The sequence below is a fragment of the Atractosteus spatula genome, chromosome 10 (assembly GCF_055471065.1).
Source record: "Atractosteus spatula isolate fAtrSpa1 chromosome 10, fAtrSpa1.hap1, whole genome shotgun sequence".
Classification (NCBI taxonomy): Eukaryota; Metazoa; Chordata; class Actinopteri; order Semionotiformes; family Lepisosteidae; genus Atractosteus; species Atractosteus spatula.
In genome coordinates, this window is record NC_142715.1 from 11200639 (window position 1) to 11207500 (window position 6862).

At 47.3% G+C, this 6862-nt stretch overlaps 7 non-coding genes across 7 annotated transcripts in view; all 7 read right to left on the reverse strand.

Annotated features, from left to right (window-relative positions):
• Nucleotides 1-2831: 2831 nt before the first annotated feature.
• On the reverse strand, nucleotides 2832-2950 carry LOC148825024 (5S ribosomal RNA). The gene has a single exon (XR_016092984.1). It is a non-coding gene; the product is annotated as a 5S ribosomal RNA (ribosomal RNA).
• Nucleotides 2951-3487: 537 nt separating this feature from the next.
• Nucleotides 3488-3606, reverse strand: LOC148825025 (5S ribosomal RNA). Its single transcript, XR_016092803.1, has one exon. It is a non-coding gene; the product is annotated as a 5S ribosomal RNA (ribosomal RNA).
• Nucleotides 3607-4143: 537 nt separating this feature from the next.
• LOC148825026 (5S ribosomal RNA) lies at nucleotides 4144-4262 on the reverse strand. Its single transcript, XR_016092804.1, has one exon. It is a non-coding gene; the product is annotated as a 5S ribosomal RNA (ribosomal RNA).
• Nucleotides 4263-4799: 537 nt separating this feature from the next.
• Nucleotides 4800-4918, reverse strand: LOC148825027 (5S ribosomal RNA). Its single transcript, XR_016092806.1, has one exon. It is a non-coding gene; the product is annotated as a 5S ribosomal RNA (ribosomal RNA).
• Nucleotides 4919-5455: 537 nt separating this feature from the next.
• LOC148825028 (5S ribosomal RNA) lies at nucleotides 5456-5574 on the reverse strand. Its single transcript, XR_016092807.1, has one exon. It is a non-coding gene; the product is annotated as a 5S ribosomal RNA (ribosomal RNA).
• Nucleotides 5575-6111: 537 nt separating this feature from the next.
• Nucleotides 6112-6230, reverse strand: LOC148825029 (5S ribosomal RNA). Its single transcript, XR_016092808.1, has one exon. It is a non-coding gene; the product is annotated as a 5S ribosomal RNA (ribosomal RNA).
• Nucleotides 6231-6767: 537 nt separating this feature from the next.
• Nucleotides 6768-6862, reverse strand: part of LOC148825030 (5S ribosomal RNA) — a 119-nt gene continuing 24 nt past the window's right edge. The window contains exon 1 of the ribosomal RNA XR_016092809.1: nucleotides 6768-6862. This exon is cut by the window's right edge and continues 24 nt beyond it. This is a non-coding gene — a ribosomal RNA (5S ribosomal RNA).

Here is a 6862-nt window from a genome sequence, read left to right on the forward strand (position 1 = left end):
AGAAAATTAGTTGTAGCTATCGCCCCAACATTGTTCAGAAACTCAGCAGCATCTGAAAAAGCATTCATAACGCCCTTTCTCTCGCCATTTCTATAGCCGTGAACACCGAACTGGGCGACCCTAACAGAGCAAATAAATTAGCCTGAGTGATCAGAGGGACGGTGTTACCACAGGTTCTATGTAAAATACGTTGTAGTTTTGGAATACACACCGCTGAATCCGCCAGGCTTCAGTTTCTGATCTGAAAACATCAGAATCGCAGTAATTTCACTCATGTTCTTTACATGCACATCTATCTCTTTAACAAATTCAAGGACATTAGCATTCAGTTAATTGATTTTTATTTCAAGCTTTGCAGAAAGAAGAGTGTAAAGCACTTTTTGTAAGAATTCTTACATATACATTCGAAATTTTTCATTCTTCTCACGATGGCACACCTGTGTCTGTAAAACAGAGTGAAAGCTCTATTCACATTGCGAGTATTTCACAGCCCTGGTTTTACATAGATCTTTTTTCTTTTCTGTAAAAATAAGTATAAATAAGTATAAAATAAGTTTTGCAACGCACCAAAAGTCACGTGTAGTATTTTTCCATCTACCTTTACAAGTAAGGAGCGTACATACTCATATGGCGAGCGGTCGTCAATTATTTTTCTCAGCAAGTGCTTTATACTCCGCTCAGTATCATCTGTAAAAGTATAGGCACCCAGGCCACTGGCGATGTGCAGAACAGCCGATAAAATTCGGGCTAAACTGAGACACTTATAAATTTCTAATGCGGCAAACAACACATCTTTGTACTGTAACATGACCAGGGGAAGGGTCATTCATAACAGGTATTTTCGGAATGACCTACTTAAAATACTAGATATGGACCTTAGCAAAATGGCTGCCAAAAAGAATCAGCTGACCGGTACATGGAAAGGGTCTACCCTGAGAAACAATGAGACACAGCTGAGCCGCATCAGGAACCAAAATATAAGTGCCCCGGAGGCAGTGAACAGGGCGGAAGCCGATAAGGTGAATGCGGTTTGGAGGAAAAGAGAGGAAAGAGGTGTATGTTAAAGATCGGGCTAAAGAATAACGGACTACTGAAAGGAGAAAAGGTTTATGGTTTTTGGATTACGGACACTGGATAAGGATACATCGCGGATTGGCTTTATTACGGACTTTTGGAACTCGGATAGGATCAGGATTAAGGGAACGGATTACGGACTGTATTTGGAAGATAGTTGGAGGAAGAAAAGCCACGAAACTCAGGAAAGAAAAGTGTGGTGTGAGTACTACTTTCATTTACATAAACTTTCCCCCGGAGACACCACAGTACCCATCCGCGCACCCGACAACTAGGCATGTGTGACCCCGTTGACCTGGATGATTAATCAAACGGGCCGCGCATTCGTCAACCACAACCCCCTTTAAACAATGGTTGAAGGTGCAAAATACCACCGACTTTACAATCTGATCCATAGCATCGGGCTCATTAGAGCCATCGTTAGCTAAACTAGGTTGAACATCATCATTAATCACATTTTGGCGAACACACATGAACAGACACGAAACATTCAAGCTTGATGGTAGTTTGAAGATTGATGCGTCGACCTCTTCGTTATTCTATTAAAGGAAAAAAGAAAAGGAAGGCTTAACAAAATAAATAGGCATGCTTTTTACCTAAAATATTTACAATTGTAATGCCTCTTTTGTGTTAGTTTTTCATTTGCTTCGAACTTGCTGTGGTTTAATATTTACCATTTGTAGCAACTCTTCATCAGTCGTTGACGGACCCCCAACACCTGAATCACCGTCAGAGTTCACATGACAGCCACTGTCACACACCACTGAGTGCTGGGTCAGCTTTTGCTAAAAAGAAGACAAAGTGTTGAAAACGAAATACGCTAAACGCAGATTGAAACGACAATTCCACTATCAGAAAAAATATTTTAGCAACCTACTTCTTCAGTTTGCATAGCAGAGGAATCCGATGATTCACTACTCAAAGAAGCCATCTTCGCAGCAGTCAATATCGGGGCCTGACAGCTCAGGTGTCACACTTCAAAACCGGCAAGTCGGCTAATTTAAGCATAAACTCCACATTTGTAACCATGCCTACATAGCTCAAGACATTTTTCAAATGGTTGTGATGTTTTAGAACGCCCCACCATATCCCTCCGCCCCAAAATCACACGTGTTTTATCGAGAGTGAAAAGTAATCACTTTGAATTAAAATATGTAAGCTTATTTCAATGACAAATTCTCAACAACTTTTCAAAAGTTTGAAATGATTTTCCACGTACCGTGAACGTAAAGTCTTTAAACCTTAAAAATATTAACATGCAACCCAAGCCTCAAATGATGTGTTTCTCTAGAAAAGAAATTACATTGAATCAAAAAATGTAAAACTTATTTTATCTTTTGAGAAGAGCGTTGTAGGGCAGGTTTTTATATTTTAGTGGATAGGTCATAAAAGTGTTAAAATAATTGAATAAGACACATTTAGCAGCGATAAATTATAAGCACAAGCAAAAATTGATATTTATAACGCTTATAGATTTTAACAATATAACAGACTTTACTAAAATGTTTACTTATTTAATAAATTAAAAATTAAATATTACATCAGAACATGTCCACACCCAGGCACCTGCCGTTAAAGGTTATGGGATGTAGAGATACAGTATATAAGGTTCATGATGAGAATAAAAAACGCTCACGCTAATACACAAGCACCTGTGTCTCACCAAAGCTGACAAATAAAAAGCCAAAAAGCCACACTGCACGTGTGAACAGGGGAATGAGCGAGCGAGCGGGGATAGGGCGCCTCCTGCGCTTAAAAGCTTACAGCACCTGGTATTCCCAGGCGGTCTCCCATCCAAGTACTAACCAGGCCCGTCCCTGTTTAGCTTCCGAGATCAGACGAGATCTGGCGTGCTCAAGGGGGTGTGGCCGTAAGCGAGTGCAAGGCTCGCTGGCACCCTTCTTATAGAGAGGACAGCTCCGTCACCTCTTTTACGACGCTGCTTTATTTCCCTTGCGTTTTTCTCTTCTTCCCACGTTCTCTCTCTTCACTGCCTTCGTCCCCGCTCTATTTCACTTCAGCCTTTCACTCTTGCTTCCTTCCAATGAGGACGGAGCTGCGGGAGAAAGGGCGCTATAGAGGATCGCTGTGGAGAGCTGCTGCTGTGCTTTGACATCTGAGCTCTGTGGAAAACGATCTCAATACAATTCTGAAAAACGCGACTCCCCGAACGCCAGCCGAACAAGTCTCCACAGCCGAAGCGCCGTGTCTCTTTTCAGCTGGCGATAAACCTTTCCTCGATCCTTTGCGGACTTGTGAAACTGTTCACGATCAGAATAAAAAACGCTCACGCTAATACACAAGCACCCGTGTCTCGCCAAAGCTGACAAATAAACAGACGGACAAGCCGCACTGCACGTGTGAACAGGGGAATGAGCGAGCGAGCGGGGATAGGGCGCCTCCTGCGCTTAAAAGCTTACAGCACCTGGTATTCCCAGGCGGTCTCCCATCCAAGTACTAACCAGGCCCGTCCCTGTTTAGCTTCCGAGATCAGACGAGATCAGGCGTGCTCAAGGGGGTGTGGCCGTAAGCGAGTGCAAGGCTCGCTGGCACCCTTCTTATAGAGAGGACAGCTCCGTCACCTCTTTTACGACGCTGCTTTATTTCCCTTGCGTTTTTCTCTTCTTCCCACGTTCTCTCTCTTCACTGCCTTCGTCCCCGCTCTATTTCACTTCAGCCTTTCACTCTTGCTTCCTTCCAATGAGGACGGAGCTGCGGGAGAAAGGGCGCTATAGAGGATCGCTGTAGAGAGCTGCTGCTGTGCTTTGACATCTGAGCACTGTGGAAAACGATCTCAATACAATTCTGAAAAACGCGACTCCCCGAACGCCAGCCGAACAAGTCTCCACAGCCGAAGCGCCGTGTCTCTTTTCAGCTGGCGATAAACCTTTCCTCGATCCTTTGCGGACTTGTAAAACTGTTCACGATCAGAATAAAAAACGCTCACGCTAATACACAAGCACCCGTGTCTCGCCAAAGCTGACAAATAAACAGACGGACAAGCCGCACTGCACGTGTGAACAGGGGAATGAGCGAGCGAGCGGGGATAGGGCGCCTCCTGCGCTTAAAAGCTTACAGCACCTGGTATTCCCAGGCGGTCTCCCATCCAAGTACTAACCAGGCCCGTCCCTGTTTAGCTTCCGAGATCAGACGAGATCAGGCGTGCTCAAGGGGGTGTGGCCGTAAGCGAGTTCAAGGCTCGCTGGCACCCTTCTTATAGAGAGGACAGCTCCGTCACCTCTTTTACGACGCTGCTTTATTTCCCTTGCGTTTTTCTCTTCTTCCCACGTTCTCTCTCTTCACTGCCTTCGTCCCCGCTCTATTTCACTTCAGCCTTTCACTCTTGCTTCCTTCCAATGAGGACGGAGCTGCGGGAGAAAGGGCGCTATAGAGGATCGCTGTGGAGAGCTGCTGCTGTGCTTTGACATCTGAGCTCTGTGGAAAACGATCTCAATACAATTCTGAAAAACGCGACTCCCCGAACGCCAGCCGAACAAGTCTCCACAGCCGAAGCGCCGTGTCTCTTTTCAGCTGGCGATAAACCTTTCCTCGATCCTTTGCGGACTTGTGAAACTGTTCACGATCAGAATAAAAAACGCTCACGCTAATACACAAGCACCCGTGTCTCGCCAAAGCTGACAAATAAACAGACGGACAAGCCGCACTGCACGTGTGAACAGGGGAATGAGCGAGCGAGCGGGGATAGGGCGCCTCCTGCGCTTAAAAGCTTACAGCACCTGGTATTCCCAGGCGGTCTCCCATCCAAGTACTAACCAGGCCCGTCCCTGTTTAGCTTCCGAGATCAGACGAGATCAGGCGTGCTCAAGGGGGTGTGGCCGTAAGCGAGTGCAAGGCTCGCTGGCACCCTTCTTATAGAGAGGACAGCTCCGTCACCTCTTTTACGACGCTGCTTTATTTCCCTTGCGTTTTTCTCTTCTTCCCACGTTCTCTCTCTTCACTGCCTTCGTCCCCGCTCTATTTCACTTCAGCCTTTCACTCTTGCTTCCTTCCAATGAGGACGGAGCTGCGGGAGAAAGGGCGCTATAGAGGATCGCTGTAGAGAGCTGCTGCTGTGCTTTGACATCTGAGCACTGTGGAAAACGATCTCAATACAATTCTGAAAAACGCGACTCCCCGAACGCCAGCCGAACAAGTCTCCACAGCCGAAGCTCCGTGTCTCTTTTCAGCTGGCGATAAACCTTTCCTCGATCCTTTGCGGACTTGTAAAACTGTTCACGATCAGAATAAAAAACGCTCACGCTAATACACAAGCAACCGTGTCTCGCCAAAGCTGACAAATAAACAGACGGACAAGCAGCACTGCACGTGTGAACAGGGGAATGAGCGAGCGAGCGGGGATAGGGCGCCTCCTGCGCTTAAAAGCTTACAGCACCTGGTATTCCCAGGCGGTCTCCCATCCAAGTACTAACCAGGCCCGTCCCTGTTTAGCTTCCGAGATCAGACGAGATCAGGCGTGCTCAAGGGGGTGTGGCCGTAAGCGAGTGCAAAGCTCGCTGGCACCCTTCTTATAGAGAGGAGAGCTCCGTCACCTCTTTTACGACGCTGCTTTATTTCCCTTGCGTTTTTCTCTTCTTCCCACGTTCTCTCTCTTCACTGCCTTCGTCCCCGCTCTATTTCACTTCAGCCTTTCACTCTTGCTTCCTTCCAATGAGGACGGAGCTGCGGGAGAAAGGGCGCTATAGAGGATCGCTGTGGAGAGCTGCTGCTGTGCTTTGACATCTGAGCTCTGTGGAAAACGATCTCAATACAATTCTGAAAAACGCGACTCCCCGAACGCCAGCCGAACAAGTCTCCACAGCCGAAGCGCTGTGTCTCTTTTCAGCTGGCGATAAACCTTTCCTCGATCCTTTGCGGACTTGTAAAACTGTTCACGATCAGAATAAAAAACGCTCACGCTAATACACAAGCACCCGTGTCTCGCCAAAGCTGACAAATAAACAGACGGACAAGCAGCACTGCACGTGTGAACAGGGGAATGAGCGAGCGAGCGGGGATAGGGCGCCTCCTGCGCTTAAAAGCTTACAGCACCTGGTATTCCCAGGCGGTCTCCCATCCAAGTACTAACCAGGCCCGTCCCTGTTTAGCTTCCGAGATCAGACGAGATCAGGCGTGCTCAAGGGGGTGTGGCCGTAAGCGAGTGCAATGCTCGCTGGCACCCTTCTTATAGAGAGGACAGCTCCGTCACCTCTTTTACGACGCTGCTTTATTTCCCTTGCGTTTTTCTCTTCTTCCCACGTTCTCTCTCTTCACTGCCTTCGTCCCCGCTCTATTTCACTTCAGCCTTTCACTCTTGCTTCCTTCCAATGAGGACGGAGCTGCAGGAGAAAGGGCGCTATAGAGGATCGCTGTGGAGAGCTGCTGCTGTGCTTTGACATCTGAGCTCTGTGGAAAACGATCTCAATACAATTCTGAAAAACGCGACTCCCCGAACGCCAGCCGAACAAGTCTCCACAGCCGAAGCTCCGTGTCTCTTTTCAGCTGGCGATAAACCTTTCCTCGATCCTTTGCGGACTTGTAAAACTGTTCACGATCAGAATAAAAAACGCTCACGCTAATACACAAGCAACCGTGTCTCGCCAAAGCTGACAAATAAACAGACGGACAAGCAGCACTGCACGTGTGAACAGGGGAATGAGCGAGCGAGCGGGGATAGGGCGCCTCCTGCGCTTAAAAGCTTACAGCACCTGGTATTCCCAGGCGGTCTCCCATCCAAGTACTAACCAGGCCCGTCCCTGTTTAGCTTCCGAGATCAGACGAGATCAGGCGT